The 17,015-nt window shown below is 42.0% G+C and overlaps 2 protein-coding genes across 3 annotated transcripts in view; both read right to left on the bottom strand.

Annotated features, from left to right (window-relative positions):
* The window catches only part of RAD51B (RAD51 paralog B), a 394,406-nt gene extending 387,406 nt beyond the window's left edge, over nucleotides 1–7,000 (bottom strand). For both annotated transcript variants that reach the window (XM_005417527.2, XM_031064350.1), the window contains exon 1: nucleotides 6,880–7,000. The gene's annotated coding sequence lies outside the window, so the exon portion shown is untranslated. The remainder of the gene's footprint in view (nucleotides 1–6,879) is intronic.
* The window catches only part of TMEM229B (transmembrane protein 229B), a 33,131-nt gene that overhangs the window by 14,166 nt on the left and 1,950 nt on the right, over nucleotides 1–17,015 (bottom strand). Inside the window, exon 2 of the mRNA XM_031064358.1 lies at nucleotides 6,880–7,049. The gene's annotated coding sequence lies outside the window, so the exon portion shown is untranslated. The remainder of the gene's footprint in view (nucleotides 1–6,879; nucleotides 7,050–17,015) is intronic.

The following is a 17,015-nucleotide window of genomic DNA, read 5'->3' as shown; positions in this document are numbered from 1 at the left end:
TTCCTATTTGTAGTTACTAGAGCCTGTGAAGGCAGCTAGAGATGGGCACATTCTGAAGACAAAAGTGAAGTTTGATCGTTCCTGATGCTATCTTTCCTACATCTTTCCAGTCCCTACTTAGAGGTGCTTAAAGCATATACAACACTGATTTATTCACCTCTGTGAAATACTTTAGGTTATATAGGGTAATTTCAGGTCTTATCAAACAGGATTTTTTCTTTATCTTGCTTTCCTTCTGAGCAACAATAGGCATGTCATGCCTCTGGGCAAGATGCCAGTTTAACAAAGATGCCATTTCTCATCTGTGTGTTGGGAACTGACTTGTATTAAGACTAGAAAAGAATTCCTCAGTTTTAAGTAAAATGGTTTGATACTGCTCACACTAGACACCAAAAACAACCCTCTTCAAAAGTCCCAAATCTTAAATTCTTTTTAAACCATCTTTAAAATCTATTCAACAAATGGAGCATGAGGTGACCCATAGCAAATAGAACCAGAGAGGCACCATATGTTTTCTTGTCCACGTTTATGTAAGATGCTTAGGGGTTGTCATTTTTGTGCCTGTATTGTGCATCCACTATTGGCAATCCTGGAGACACACTGGTCAGCTATTCATTCTGTTTTAGAGGTACAGAAATCTGCAGCATATTAGGACTTCTACGACAATCACTAGCTATTAAGCAAGACACTCTTGGTAGAAGGAGAAAGAATGTAAGCTTTTGTCTCCTGCTAAAACAACATAAATATCATTCCATAATATAACTAGTCTCGATACATGCAACAACAAAACCATCACATTACACATAGACCAAACAGCACTATCTGCACAACAGTTCATAGCAATGTCAAGGTGTTCAAAGTATTAACATTTTCAAGTGTGCTTGTTTTGCACAGGCTTGTACAAACTTAGAAGCCAGATTACACTGCAGCTAAGCAACTCGCTTCAGTGTATCTTCACTGTCTCTGACAGTTCCCACATCTGTAAAGATATGCAAACTTAAATATTACATATGCAAAGTGAACTTTTAAATAAATGTGCCTCAGCCAAGGCAGTGCTGCATGCATGGCACACAGATAAATGTTTCAGCAGTGTATGTCTGTGCCTAAAAAGAAATGGAGGATGACTTTTGACATCCCATGCTGATAGTAGTTTTCTTGGCTATTTCCTACGTCTAAGTCACTCTTCTGAGTCACCTGCACTTAGATACTCTGCAGCACAGTACAAGATGCAAAGTTTTGTACTGCACCCACAACATTGACAGATCTTCCTTCTTCTCCCGCTGAGTTTACAATGACCAGTATATAAAGGAATAAGGAGCATCTTGTTATGCATGGAAGCAGCCCTCATTTAGCAGCCTTCTCTCACATTTTCCCTAGTACAGCCACAGCATGTACAAAGTTCCAAGACTCTGGCTAAGAGCAGACCAGACATTAGAAGATGCTGAAAAAAGTGAACCTCTTCTACAGAGCTGCATGAAGGCTTAGCAGTCAAAAAGCAGGGAATCTTAGAGATCTGCTCCAACTTTCATCCTGGAAGTACTAAAACTAAAATATCCACTAGACTATAGTAGCTCTCCCAAAGCAATTCTAAAAGGCATTGAGACTGATAAATAATACAAAGAATAAAATTTTTCACTTCCCCCGAAGCTGCTAGATAGAACTTAAAGACTAACTAGCAAGAAAAGATGAAAGAATGCAAAAGTATGCACACAGGATGATAAATGTAGCTGGAACCAGTAGATAAATAGAAAATTAGGAATATACTAGGGGTTTTGGCAAGTTATGTAACAAGAAGTAACATGCATGCCAAAAGAAAAGTTCAAGGAATGGTCATATTGGGGCACTCAGTAACTACAACCAGAGATCCCTTTAGATGACCCTCCAGGATCATAAAAGGTTTTCCAGTTGGAGGCAGATGAATGCAAATTAGTTCTAGGGAAAGTGATGTTTATGTATTAGTTAGGAAGTATATTGTAATGAATGTATAATCATGATAAATACCCTGTGGTAAAGTTTCATGACACACAGCCAATTAGAGATATCCTCCTAAAGTGTCCAGCACTGTAGTAAAGAATGCCTGCTTTCTAATATTTCAAATTGTGTTAGAAAGTTTATTTTCTGTCGGATTTTGGTATCACTACAACAAGGAAGTGAAGCAAGTAGAAGACAGGACTCAGATGGAGAAGCAAAAGGACCTTCCTAAGACAGTGCCAACCAAGGTGGCTACATAAATGGGGTTGTTGAGCAGCTGTGCTGCCTCATGAAGCAATACGCAAACTGACACAAGTCTTGTAATGAACTACGCTGGCCCTAAGAGAGGCACAAGGGGCAAACAGTGCAGTGAACTAACACAGGACTGATGAAACCTCTGCTTTATTACTAGGTTTGCCATGATCTGCAATGTGACCCTGGACACGTCACTCCACCTCTCGGAGCCTCTGACTGCCATCTGGCTGATCAGGCTAAACTGTTTGGTGTGAGGGCTGCATCTAATTATAGACTGGGCTCTCAGGTAGCACAAATAGTTACCTATACTGACAAAAGCCATCAGGAAAACTGAAATACTAAGAGCAATTGCATGCAGTCACTTGCAGAAGTACCAAATTAAGGTGCAGTCAAAAAAGCTGCACAACTAGGCAGCTCTTAGCACCAATCTCATTTGCTCAGTCATCTGTGTCACATGGATTCCCAAGTTTACCAAAATATTTCTTTCAGGGAGCCTGAAGGTGCATCTTTAAGTCAGATACAACCATTTGTATTGAACAGCATATTCAATAAGCTTCTCTGTACAGGACTTCAGAGTGAGTAATTAAAGGAAATATTTCTGCAGTAGAGTTTCTCATTAGCAACCTAATTAGCCTTCTGAAAATAATTAACATTCCTTTCTATAAAGGGAACAGAATGACCCATTACATCCATTAGACAAGCAAAACAAATGCTGAAGGTAAGGAAGATTTGTTCAGGGAGACAGCAAGAAAGCATCCAGCAGCAGTACAAATAAAAAAGAAAAAGATGAAGCACAAATGCCTGTGAACCACGAAGACTGGACGATGCAAGTGTGTGTGCAAGACTGGTATGTGCATAACTGCCTGATGTGTGCATGCAACATTCACATTGAGCATTTTCCTTCCCCTGCCTCTAGGACCTACTGGTAATCTCATCACTGAGATGCTGAAAAATTCCACCTCCAACTTGTTTGGAAAGCCAGAATTAATCATCCATTCACAGTCAGAAACAGCTCTCTCCACAGGCAAAAATTCCCCAAGCATCATGTATTTTGACTATTAAAACACTCAAAATGCCCATTAAAATAAAGCATGATGTAATACAGGGACAAGGGAATTGATGTCTATGAAGTTCACCTGTCAGGATTCACAGGGTGATGTTTGACCAGTTATCATGCCCCGCAAGAGTTACACATACATTTCCTGACCAGTGCATGTTTGGTATCAGTGTGGCTGGAGAGTCACAGGCACCAGTGTCGTGGGATGTGTGCGTATATACAGATGACAGAAAGCAAAGGACAGACGTCAATGTATCACTGCCTGGCGCAGCAAGAACTGTGGTATCAATATAGTTGGATGCAGAACAACAGATAAAGGAGAAATGAGCTGAGCTTCTAAACATCCACATATTCAGGTAACACAGCAAATGAAAAATTAATGAAAATGCAGCTGCAGTTTCAGCCAGTTCCATGTTGGATACATACTTACATTTCCCTGGCAGGAAAGCTGAACACTCATAGCTTTCAAGGGTGATTGCAGTGAGGGCAAAGCTCAGCTGCACAAAAGCTTCCATAGCTACATCACTATGGAAACCACAAATCCATTGCAAGCTCTGTTTGTCTACTTCTTTCACTGATGAAAAACAAACAAAGAAAAGGTATGCTTCCAGTTTGTCGCCTTTTTATTTTGGTCAAGACCATAGGATGGCAAACACATTTTACCTTCTTCAGAAGCAACCCTTTCTTCCTTGACAGCTCTCTTTGTGAAACCTTCTCAGCCTCTCAACCCGGCAGGGCAGTCATTCCCCTCAGCATGCTTCCACTGCTTTTTTTAGTGAGGGCTCTTCAAATGTGGTCTGGGATTTTATCTTAGCCTCCAGAGTTTCCCTCAGCATCTGGACTAGAACAACTCCAAAGGTGACTCACTCTAGGGCATATCCAGCTGGCTGACATAACGAGAAACTGAAAACTGCTCTGAAGACAAGCTACAGTGTCTTGTTTTGACAGAGGTAACATTTCCTTCCTTTCCAAGAAGCTCTTTACGAACATTTGAAATGCTCTCAAAATGCAGTAGGGCACATTACAAGATAGCTGTAAATGCAAAGGTTGAACTTCTGCTTTAAGAAGATCATAATTTCTACAGCTGTTGCTAGTTACAGGTAGCTTTTCCCACACTAAAAACCAGAATACATCTCATCAAAAGCCTAGTAGCTAAGAGCAACTCTGAGATATGCAGAAGGAAAATGGGGGAAAATGCTAAAGAATCTGTAATATGGCATGGACAGTGCAGCCTGGGTATGTGAAATGGCTTGAAGGAATCTTCATGCCAACCAGTGGGAAGGAAAAAGCAAAAAAATAGTTAAAACCCCTCTGCATCTAAGTATGTGCATTCTGTGCTGAAGAACAGCCTCTGAACAAACCTTCAGCAATACCTTCTCTCACAGTGGGCACCTCTTACCTGAGCCCACAGCAGTTCATGGAAGAGATGGAGGAGAATTGAGCCTCTGCAGCTCTGTAAATCTTCGAATGCCTCTCGAATTCAACTGCCAGCTGACAACCATTACATAGACAAATGTCTACCAGCAAATGAGTTGAGAAAAACTATGTGTTACAGATGTTCCCTAACAGCCATTTAAATGCATTCATCTTCACTAGAGCACTCTGCATGAACAGAGAAATCCTGCCTGTGCTCAAGGAACTTCTAACAGAGAACACTTAGGCTTCTCAGCAAGACAGAGCTAGGAACAAACTGACATAGTCTAAATTCTCTTAAAAAAACCAAAGCAATGCTACACAAAAGATGTGGCTCTCTCACCTCCCTTTTGCAAAAGGGGCCAGAGCAGCCAGGGCTTCCATCTTGCTCCTAACTCATTGCCCTCACCTCAGAGACAATTCCAAGCTGGCATTACCAGATGTGTTCCAAGTCCACTGGTGTTACAAGTATTCCTACCAACAGCCCATGGGATGATAAGAGGTTACTTCTGTGTCCTCAAGGATGTGAGAACAATGCCCAAGCCAGTTTAATGAAGGACAAGCTCAAGAGTGGTGATGACAGTCTGCAGGGTCTTGTCCAATTGGCTTTGAAAGCAGATCTGTCTGTATCTTCAACAGACAGCATCCTGAACAGCCTGAGTAGATGGAACCTACAGGAGGCATTGGAGGAATGAATAATTCATAGTCTTGTTCTGCTGCAAATGGATCTATGTTTTCTTGTGCCCATGCGGCGTTCTGTTTTTGTTTTAACAGTAAAAGGAGACTTCTGCACTACATTTGATGGTTCTTGAGGACAGCAAGAAGCAGCATTTGCTCTACTCACAGCAATAGTACCACACTCCAGAGCACTTGCCAGACACAGCTTTCTTCAGAAATACTCATGGTTGCATCACTGACATAACAGCTGGACTCATACAAAGCTCATTCCATCACCAGCTGCCTTCTCAGGAAGCTGCTGACACTTGCTTTATTACAACATTGCAGCACTGGTCTGGACTTTGCCACTCAAAAGATGACACTTGGTGACCAACTGAAGCCCTGTAATCAGCTACACAATGGGCAGCACAATCACAGCTGGAGCTCTAGGCAGGAGCTGACCCTGCTTATCCACACTGTTAGCACTGCCACAATTAAGTCTTCTGCTTTCCTTCAGCAGCTGACTGGGTCTGTTTCCCAGTCTCAGAGAGGATCAGGGGTCTATCAGCAAGAATACCCAGAGGAGTGGGACAACAGAACAGCCCAACACAGGATCTCCTGGGCACTACAACTAGGAGAAGGTAATGAAACACCTGAGACAGGACAGACAGAGGGATGACCGTGTTACATGTATCTGAAGTTTATACGTGCAGCATGCACCTATTCAAAGTGAGTTTCCAGCTAGAAATAAAGTACTGCGCACAACCTACCCAGGAAAGCTGATCCACAATATGCAAAACAATATTGCAGCCTGAACCATGCCACATACTGCTGACACAAAGAGCCTGTCAAAAATGCTGCAGGGTCTGGAAATTGTTCTGGTCCCACAACATCCACCCCACTCACCAGAATCAATATAAAGTTTTGCTCTGGGATATAAATCACCCTTCCAAATTGATAGCATTTTACATGCACTACATGGAAGTGTAAATGATTGCCACAGCATACAGGAGAGTGGCAAGATGAGGCTAAGAAGATTAGTAGAGTAACACACTGGTGAATCAGGTGCAGAGACTGCAGTGCTTGTTAGGGCCAGGAATAGATTCCTCATCATCCAACTCACACCTGTGCTTTCACAGGAGAGAGCAACCCTCTCTTCTTTACCTACTGCTCTGGTTTAGCTCAGAGAAACTGCTCCACTGTCCTGATTGTTTTAACTGCCTAAGGCTATCAGAGTGTGAGGTTTTAAAGAGACAATAATACTGAAAAGTTTGGCTGTATAAATTACAAGCAAATCGGAATGATGTGACTCACAGCAGACAGAAATCAAGGGTGATGTGTGCAAATGGCAATCTTACACCTCCAGAAAACAACTTGGGGTTTAAACCAATGGAAATAACTTTGCACTCTACATATTTAAATTTCAAAGGTCCCATCTACAATGCAGTCAGCTCTGTACTCAGACAGCTGCTCTGTTTTTCTGGTCCACAAGTGCAGTCCAACCACTTTTAGCCTCCAGACCTTACCTTTTCCGGGGAGGGATCCTGGAGCTCTCCCACTCTTTGGGCAGCTCCTAATTCACAACATCCGCAGGTAGACTAGGCTGCCTCCAGCAAGTCCAAGGGGTTTCAGATGCCAGTCGTTTTCAGCCCAGGTGTGTGTGACCAACAGTTAACGCAGCAACCAGACAGCTTTCCTAAACCAAAGAAGTACATTTTAATCTTAATGCAGCACAATGCAAGAGAGGTTTTAAACACAGAACGAGCCATGTGTATGGATAGCTTAGCTCCAGTACACTGGGCCCTGGAAGACCTGACTTCTTCAGAGCCCCCACACAGGGGCAGCACCCTGACAGCTGCCTCTCCTTAGGTGAGGCTGAGCCTTTCTGCTCTCCACTGTCCTTCTGGATCTCAGCCACAGCAAACACACAGAGCAACTGCACTGGAGTCAGTGACCAGAGGTTCACTGCTACCATCTCAGCCAAGGTCTCAGTTAACCCTTGGAGGGCCTGCCAGAAATTGCTTTACTTCTATTTTCCCCATCAATGTCTCAAATTTTTAAGCAAGCTTCACTGCTGACACCTTTCAACCCCCATCCCATCTCTCCTAATATTGCCTCCTTATCTTCCCCGATCTCCTCTCATCCTCACTTCTCCAATCATCACACTTTTCTTCTCCCTTCCCCATTCCAGGACAGAGTGTGGACTTCATGTAAGCAGGCCCTCCCAGTGCCACCGACTCAGCACCCCAACCTGTTCCTGGGAGCACTGGCCTCTCTGCTCCAGTGATCTGACTGCCTTTCACCTCCATGTTGGGCTCAGGGAGCACAGCTGCATGATCCAAGCAAGTGGAACCCATGAGCTGGGGCTCTCCTCTTCAAATGCTGACATTTGGGATGCCACATTGCTGATTTTCACAGAAGTCATGCCTCGACGTGACAGCTTCAACACATTAGTATCCAACACCTTATTTACATCAGCCTCACAGATCTTACAATCCAACGGCTTGTCTATACATAGCATTTTTCTGTGTTAATTGCATATGAAGAAGTTAAAGCAAGGACATTTATGTGTCAGACTGTGTAACAAATGAGTTCTTCATGTTATCCTAATGAATCTCAGCATTTTTGAGCACCGAAATCCAAGAGGAATTCGAGAGACATGTTTTCCTTAATAAACAAAACAAACCTACGCTGTTTTTATTTAGATGACACTGAACTACAAAACCACTCCAATTAAAAGTGCAGATTAAATAGCTAATCCTCCCCCCAAAAAAATCTTCCCAATGAGATTAATGGAGCAATGAATAGCATAAACCCACTAATTAAATCAATGTAATATGAGTATTATTGAGACACATCTAGCATCTTCTGCCTATGCACTGAAGCTTGCATCTACTTTGGAGTCTCTCTTATAATGAGAAATAGTTGCTATTTTACCAGCTACATATTTATATATCAGACTGGGAAAGAACTTTTTTGTTGTCTAGCTCTGGTATAAATTGTTGCTGCATCAATGTTCCTAAAAATTATTTGCACAGAATCCATTTTCCTTATATGCATTTTGCCACAGTTGGATATTTGCCACAGATTTCTACTGAACTATTTATCAGACATATGCAAACAAAATTTCAAAAGGCATTTTCCTAGAATCACAAAAACACTGAGAATGCTTTTTACATAGTCAGATGTACTTGTCTATAATTTGATATGTAAAAGACTGAGGAACAAAATCATACAAAATAAGCAACTGCAACACACTTCCAACTCCTTAAATGCAGAAACATGAATACTACAAAAGGCTTCAAGTCAACCTAACTTTAGAACAACACAGTCCTGCTCAGTCCATCCCTTTCCCTGGCACCAGCGCTCAGGCCACCCATGGGGCTTCACCTGGAGCCAGACCAAGGAACTAATCAGCCCTCTGAATGCTACCCCATGCTACCTAAACCTTGCTAGTTTTCAGCTGTATCATCATCTCTCAGATTTGGCTCACAGCACACAGCTGAGCAGGAAGAACTTCCCTTTTCACAAAATACTGCCTCACTGTGAACTCGGAGTGCTGGAGAAACCATACCTTTGGTTACAAATGTATCTACACTTGAAAAAAACCACTCATTGAAGAAAACCTTCATTAGTAAAGACTATGTCATAAAACACGGGAGCACAGCAGCAGAGCTGAAGATTTGACCCTAAGGCTCACATGATTAACACAAAGCTTAAACTGCTCAGAAAAGGTGATTTGTTTTTTGTTTGGTATATAAATGGACTTTCTGTGTCAAAATACTAATGATTCAAAACGTGTAGTGTTTGTAGTAAGGGAAAATCAAACAAAAAACCAGACAGAATAGTGTGAACATGCACTTGCATATATAAAAATAGTTAAAAACTAAAATCATAGACTTCCCAAAACAGCACTTCCTGCTCAGGCTGTTCCTCTGACACAAACATTCCTGGTGTCAGCAGGATGGAGACTATACATGAGCATAATCTAGCAGTACCGCTCATCAAGTGAGAATACAAAGAAAAGCAAACAAAAAAGAAAGCAAATTCCTGACTGGAAAGTGGTTAGTTGAGCATTCCTTCAACTGTCTCATAGTATTTACCTCCCTTCATTATTTCTACAATTCTCTACAAAGAGAGCTAAGGCCCATGCAACTAACCGGTGATAAGTTGTGCAACAGAAAAATCAAGTGACAACATTGCTCCGTGATTTATCTGGGATTCTCCTGAGAAGAAAGTGCCAAATTTGGAAACAGAAAGTGAGTCTGTGTCTTCTCAGAAACTCCCCCTGTTTTGACAGGACTTACACAGAGGATGATGCAGATTTCCCTTTTAACTGAAGTCCCACCATGTCTCTTGAGGAGGACTTCTGAACCTCTTCCTACACTGGACTGAAATATTGCAGAGGGACACGTAGGACACAGTCCCTCATCTCCTGAAATGCAAATGCCTTTTGCTCCTTCTGGAACAACAAAAATGTAATTGGAAAACCAACTCCGTAAAGCAACAACTTGCACTTACCCAAGGAAAACAAGTGATTTCAAGGTTATGGGCATCCTTTCCCAGATATATCTAGGTGGGTGCCCTATCTCTACTGAAAACTTCTGTCAAAGCCCTGAGAAGCACATTAGATCTCTGGAGTTTCAGATTTCTTCTAAAAACCATGCCACCACCCAACAGTTGAAGAGGCCTGGCCAGATGCCTGCATCCCCACACAACTACAGTCTCTGCAAATGCTTCTGTAGCTATTTATTGCCAAAACCAAAAATGCATTTAAATAACTTCCAGAAGTCTTTATTTTTTGCTGTTCCAATATCTTTGAAAAATAAATTAAACTCAGGTCTCGAACAAACACACAACTGAATTCCCTCATGCTGTCTTCCATTATTAGACTACCACTTTTCATCTGTGTACACTCATCCCTTCTTATGTTCCTTCCATTCTGCTTCTGCTAAGGCAATGGAAATGAACCAGCTGGATTTACATTCATATTTTCATGAATTACCCTGGCTCTCAATATTTTTGGGCCAAGGGGCCACCATGAGTGTTTTGATACTTATCACAGCTTGCCACGCATTCCTGTCATCTACCTTTTAACATAAATCTTTCACCCATTTTCTTAATTTTCACAGTCCCAAGGATGAGCTCTGACCTACTTGTTGTAAGCTGTTGAACCATCAAACACTCACAGACCCACTGCAGGGAATGGTTATTTACTCATATATGCTCACATACCATTCATTATCTTTGAGAGCTCATCTAACTTCGTTGTTGATTCTGTTGATTTCAGGTTTGGTGAATGCTTTTCTCTAAAACTGGGGTCAAATCTGACCTCACAATATGGCAGATTAAGCAGCAGAGGAGTTAAAAAGGAGCAACTCTTACAAAACTCCACCTACACTTTCTTTATGAAGAAATACAGCACCCATGTTATATCATGAAAGCACACTCACTGGCGTTTTGGTAATTGAAGGCAGGGTACTGTTGCCTGGCAACTTATCTGATTACCATTTTTTCAAGTATCACATGCACACTTAGATATGTTGCATAATAATGTCTCACTTTTATGCAGCCTAACCCAATGGGGAAAAAAAAGAGGGGGTTGGGGGCAGGAAAGCTACAAAAATTGATGTCTTTCTTTTCTGGAAAAAAAGTACAAGATAGTAGCTCAAAAACAGGTTGAAACATTAGTATTCCTGAATTTTATTCCTGCTTTTCCTGGCTTGCTGAATGTGCTTATACAAGCATTTCATTTTATCTACTTGTCTGCAAAATGACACTAATAATACCAGCCTCACAGAGACACATTGAAAATTCATTAAGAACTGAGAGATTCTCAAATGAAAGACGCAGTGGAAGTGCTGGTGTTTGCACTTACAGCTTTTTAGTACTCCAAACGTTGCCAAGCCATGGTCCTTAAGCGTAGCAAATGTTCATCATTGTCATGACATTGTCCAGTCCTTGTTTCTCAAACCAGGGAAACTATATTTCTTGTATCAGAATGGGACCTTTTCCCACTTTCTATATCTGATATGTAGCTGGGGAAAGAAAAAACAGAACAAAAAACCTACTTCCACTGCCCCACACACAAGGCAGCATACCCCAACTTGGAGTAACTATCTAAGAGAAGGACATGGATTCTAGAAGTTGACCTTTCGCACATCCACAATTTATAAGGCAACATAATATAACATAATGAATTGCCTTCTTTCTATGTGCACCTTAGTATTCCACTGCACAGGAAATGGCTTAGCTGCCCAGGGCATTTCTAATACCACGCTAACTTCTGTCAGCTCAAGTGGCTGAGGCTGATGGTTTGGAAAGTATCTCATCTCCATGGTAAAGTAAAGCAGCAAAGGAAAACCAAAAGCAACAGCAGCCAAGCTCAATATTGCCAAGGAATCATTACATTACCTTCACAGCAGCTTTTCTCTCCGTAGTTAGACATTCAAGCATTTTTATAAAACATCCTGAAGCTCCTGTACAAGTCCACTTCCAATTAAAAGCTTAATTGTAAGGTATGTCTTAGAAAGAACTGCTGGATCAAAATAAATCAAATCACATGGTATCTACTGTACCACTAGGGAAAACTATACACACCTTAAAAACAACAGAAATTGCAAAAATAAATAACTTTTCTTCTAGAACTTACTAGAAGCATCCTTACCATAAGCCTTTGCTGACACAAAATACAAAGAAAACACGTGGCTCAAAGTGTCCCATGGGTCAAGCAAGTCTGGCTTTACTAGGTCAGTTAGCAGGAGAGGAAACAGCCAAATCCACTGCTATCATCAGGAACACTCTGCTGCAAGCAGAGAGAAATGACTACCTAGAGCTCTGCATAGACACAGCCCCAGCCAAGATTTCTCAATCCAGATTAGGCTGGTGGAGCCAAATGATTTAGATCATGATCTGTGCATGCATTCTGGATGAAAGAAATAAAAACAAAACAGACTCCCCATCCCCAGAAGGCACTTGGCAGTACATACAGCACTATGCTAGAGCCTCCCATACTAAAGACAGAGTTCCCCCCTTCAGAAGTACTTCATCATGCTCCCAGCAGAATCATGAAAAGAGGACAGAGAGGTGCTCCACAGAAGTTCTTCATAAAGGCTACATCCAATAAATGGCACACCTGAGAGCAAAGATCCAGCAAGGAAGAAGTCAAACAGCAGCTTCACCACGCTATGCTATCAACACTCACCTGGTGACTACTAATGCTTGTATCTTATGCAATGAAAGCAAGACAGCATTTGTGGTAGGGAAGATTCCCTCAGTCATTTAATCCAGCTTTGACACAAGCATGTGAGGGCGGGGGAGTTTCAAAATAAGGTTGTGGTGAGCACTGACACCAACAAAAATCCAGAACAAAAGAAAGGGTAACATAAAACACTTCCCTCCTCTATGCAATGATTAGACACCTCTGACCTAGCAACTGATAGGTATGCTCATTCAGATATGCCTACAAACAAATCTCTAAAGCAGTCTAGCTTTTATTTCGCCTCTGAGGACATGTTAATGAGCAGCATGCACCTGCAAAGCCTTTTACACTCATTTTAGCTGGACTGTAAGGTGCACAAGCTCTGGCTCACAGCAGACATTATTGGGTGTATCATTTATAGCCAGGAATGTAGTGCTCTGACTAACCAGAAAGAGAGCGTTGTTCTGAATTGGCACAGATGTTGGTATCTGCTCCTGCAGAGCCAAAGCCTTTGCCCAGTCTGGCTTTCTTTCAAGACTTCTTGCGGTCGCCTGCACAGCCACCTTACCGAGGAACTCAGGAACCATCTGGATACTCCTGCCTCACATATCATAAGAGAAATGTGAAAAGCAGACCAGTTCATTTCTGACATAGATAGCTAACCAGCCCTCTGCTCCCTCACCCAGTCGGTACTGAGCCTGCAGAGCTAAAGCAAGCAGCATGGTCAGGCGAGAAAGCCACCAGAGAATACTGAAACACATACAGGAAGCAGATCTGAGAAGGGATCATTTACAAACCTTACCAAGCAAGCCACAAGCAGGTAATACCTTTTATATTGGAAAACATTAGCTAACTAGATGATGAAACGTCTTTCAAAAGAAGCAAGGAAATATACCATACTTTACCTTTCACATCAAGCAAATTTTGTTTTGAAACAGAACTCCCACTTGAATTGTTCAATTTCATTTCTTTCACTCCAGAAAAAACCCAGGAACACCACTGAACACCACCTCATCTGCAGCTACACAGGAACATGCAGGACAGAAGTGACCGCATATAAGTTTGCTCAGGTGCCACTTCCCCATCTGCAGGGCGTGGCTCTGGCACCTGAAAGCTCAACAAGGTACTGCAACTGCTATGGAGGTAGGAAGTTCTTCCCACAAAAGGATGGTAAGGAGTGGGAATAAAGGCTTTTCCTACCTCCTGCTGGCAAACAATTTCTTTAAGTAATTGACCCATTTTCTAGAGAATAATTAGCCCTAAGGAATGAAGCACTGCTGCCCTTTAATTAGCATGTTGTTACCTCTCCTCTTACCATATAATAGCAGGCTGTCTGAGACTGAAAAAGGAAACAAACCAACACAACAACTTAATTTCATTTTCTTAAACATGGTATTTGTTGAAGGCAATCCAGAAACAAAGAATCCTAAGGTACAATTTGCAACAATAAAATTTTCCATTGCTTCTATGATTTCACCATCAGAACAAGGTCTCCTCCACACCACCACTCTTTAAGCCTCCCCAATATATTTTCTCCTTTTTAAGAGCTTTTTCGTTATGCTTTCCAATCATCTTCCATGAGGAAAAATTTCTTTCTGTTGTCAGACAGCTTAACAGAAAGGACTCTTTTGCCTAAAATATAGTCAAATTTCCTGCAGATAATGTTATTAAAATTTCATTAAGTTTCTTGCAACATAGCTCAACAACTTGGATAAGGACAGAAGTTCTTTAGTCTAAGGAGACTAGAGGTGCATACCATGAACAAGGAGCACAAGAAAGCACACCACAGCCAGTGAGGTAACTCCAAAACTTGCAAAGACCGTGACAAGTACGATTCTGAGGATAGAAACAAGACTTGCCATCAAAGCATGTGATGATAGCAAAAAGCTGGGGGTTCCCCCCCTCCTCTCTCCCCATCCTCCACAGGAAGAGTGCACAGTCTCCTCTCCTCCCCCTCACTCCCCCTCCACACCTTCTTCCTGGCATGATCAGTCCCCAACTGCAGTTCATTTCTAACACTCTGGAGAGTAAAACTTAAATTCAAGTAAAACTTGTAGGTAAAACTTTAATTCATCTGACTAATTATGCCATGAGAAGAAACACTCCTCCTGGACACAATGCAGCGCCTGCCAGCAGCCCTGAAACACCTGATCCAAGGACAGTTACTGCCTTAACCAAGCGGACAGGTATTAAAAGCATATTTACAATGCCAGAAAACAACGCCTCCCCCCATTTCTTGACGTGTGGGAACAAGTAGATCCTCAAATTACAAGGCCAAAGGGTTCCCTACATCTTCACTCCCTAGAACATCTCCAAGATGCTGAATAAAGTACAGATTGTAAAAAGATATCTTAAAAGACTCCACATGCTGTCGAGTTCATCACCTTATCCAAAAACCTCCTCCTGCATTACACTCTAAGCTAGAAACCTGCACCTCCCTTCAAGGTTAAATTTGCCTTTCACTGTTTGGCACCACAAACGCTATGACATTGTCAGCAAAACTGCAGAGTCCCCACTACCAGGTACCATTTCCATCTGGATGCAGAGATCTAGGTTGCTCTCAACCTGCACACCTGTGCTATCCATACCTCCTGGTCCAGACCCCTTTACCACTTCTGTAAACTACCATGGGATCTTGCCATAAGAATTCCAGGTTTGAACTCTCCAAGGAAGCAGCTTGTTTTCTGCCTCCACCATCAGCCCTCAGTAGAGTGGGCACAGCAATACTGACCGAGGCTACAGACGTGCAGCCAGAGCCTCAGCAAGAAGTTATGCGGTGGCAAGCAGTACTGCCTCAACTTCTGCTTGCCCCTCCATTTCCTTTCCACCAGACTATACTACATGCTTTTTCAGTATTCCCCTGATCAGAGGTTCTCAGAATGTTTCACTTTGAATCAGCTGCTTCTAGCACTTTTTTTGCTGAGCTTTGTTTAGAAAACTGCTACAGCTACTAATTAAACCAAACGATTTGGACTTAAGTCTTGTTTCAATTTGACAATGACCTGTGAAATGCCATTTTCCCCTACCTCAGTTTCCTCTTCTACAAACGGAGACACCCATGTTCTTCAGTAGCAGCCTCAACAGAGAAGTATGAAATTCTCAGATATACACACCGAGAGCATATATTCCTCAGGGAGAAAATATCTACTTTCAGATTTAATGAAAAATCTTAACTTATCCACAGTAGCAAGCTGCTGTTACTTAACACGGGAAAACTGACATTTCTCCGTGGAAGAAGTCATACCTTCTCACTGGGACAAGGTGCTGGGATTCAAGAAGGACCTTCAGGATGCGTATGGACACAAGAGTATCTTACAGATTTCCTAAACAACTTTCCTCAGTGCTGGCTCAAAGTGCCTACAGGCATTTTGGACTCCATGTCAATAAGTCTTTCTTTTCTGTTTCCTAATAACTTATAGTTATTTTTGTTTTAATTACTTCCTATTTACCACCAAACAGTAGCTAGCCCCATCTCTAACTGATGTTGTACATATATTAATGCATTTGTGCCCCTGGAAAACACAGAATGGAGCTCTTTGGGCAATCTCTTCTTGCAAATCCCCAACACACACAGTTCTAACATTCACAGATATGTCACCACCTCGCCTGTGAAAAAACCCAGCTCCTGCAGGGTCTGCTTTTTTCCCTCAGAAATAAGAGAAAACAGGAAAAACATGTCAAATAAACAATGTCAGAGAACAATACAAAGTATTTCATGTAACAGTTTTTTCTGCATCTGCTGTGTAATTATGAGGCTTAACAAGTTTGTATATCCCCAGTAGTTTTGGACCAGCAATGTGAAATGATCTCTAGGAAGTCCCAGTGTAACGGTCCAGCTTAAGATGAACCCGACAGGGCAGCCTCCCCAGCATCCCTGCTCCTAAGCATCCTACAAACAATTTGCAAAACCCTAGAGTAAATGAGTGAATGGGAAACAGAAGGAATCAGATTTTCCATTTTGCAAAAATTCAGCTATTCTGAATATTTTTCCATACCAAAAATGGAACAAGAGTAAACATCTTGAGACTAATTTAATTTTTTTTTTTAATAGAAAAGAAAAAACTCATTTTCAGCTGACTGTAGTATCCGTATCCCTGATTTCTGGCTTTACACACAGGAGTAATTCACAAGGTTGCAGAAAAGTCACTGAACGGACCAGAGCCAGTTCCCACCTCCCAGTTCAGCTCCACAAACGCTGGGCTCATTCAGAGCTATTTCCCCTTGCCTGGAATAAAGTTTTACAGAAATCAATACAAAAAGATGTTTCGAGACATTTCTTTTCTTTTCATGGGGAAGAAAAAAAAAAAGGCACTGTCCAGTGAAAAACAGCCAGCTCCGATTTCAACAACCCTTCCACCCTGCTTTCCCTGAGCCCCGAAAACTTCGTAGCCGGGGTCGAGAGCTCCCGAGCAAAACCCCCTCGACACGCACGGCGCCGCCGCCCCGAGGAGCTGCAGGGGG

The sequence above is a fragment of the Geospiza fortis genome, unplaced genomic scaffold (assembly GCF_000277835.1).
Source record: "Geospiza fortis unplaced genomic scaffold, GeoFor_1.0 scaffold54, whole genome shotgun sequence".
Classification (NCBI taxonomy): Eukaryota; Metazoa; Chordata; class Aves; order Passeriformes; family Thraupidae; genus Geospiza; species Geospiza fortis.
The sequence above is the reverse complement of the archived record's forward strand: the minus strand, read 5'-3'. Positions and strand labels throughout refer to the sequence as shown.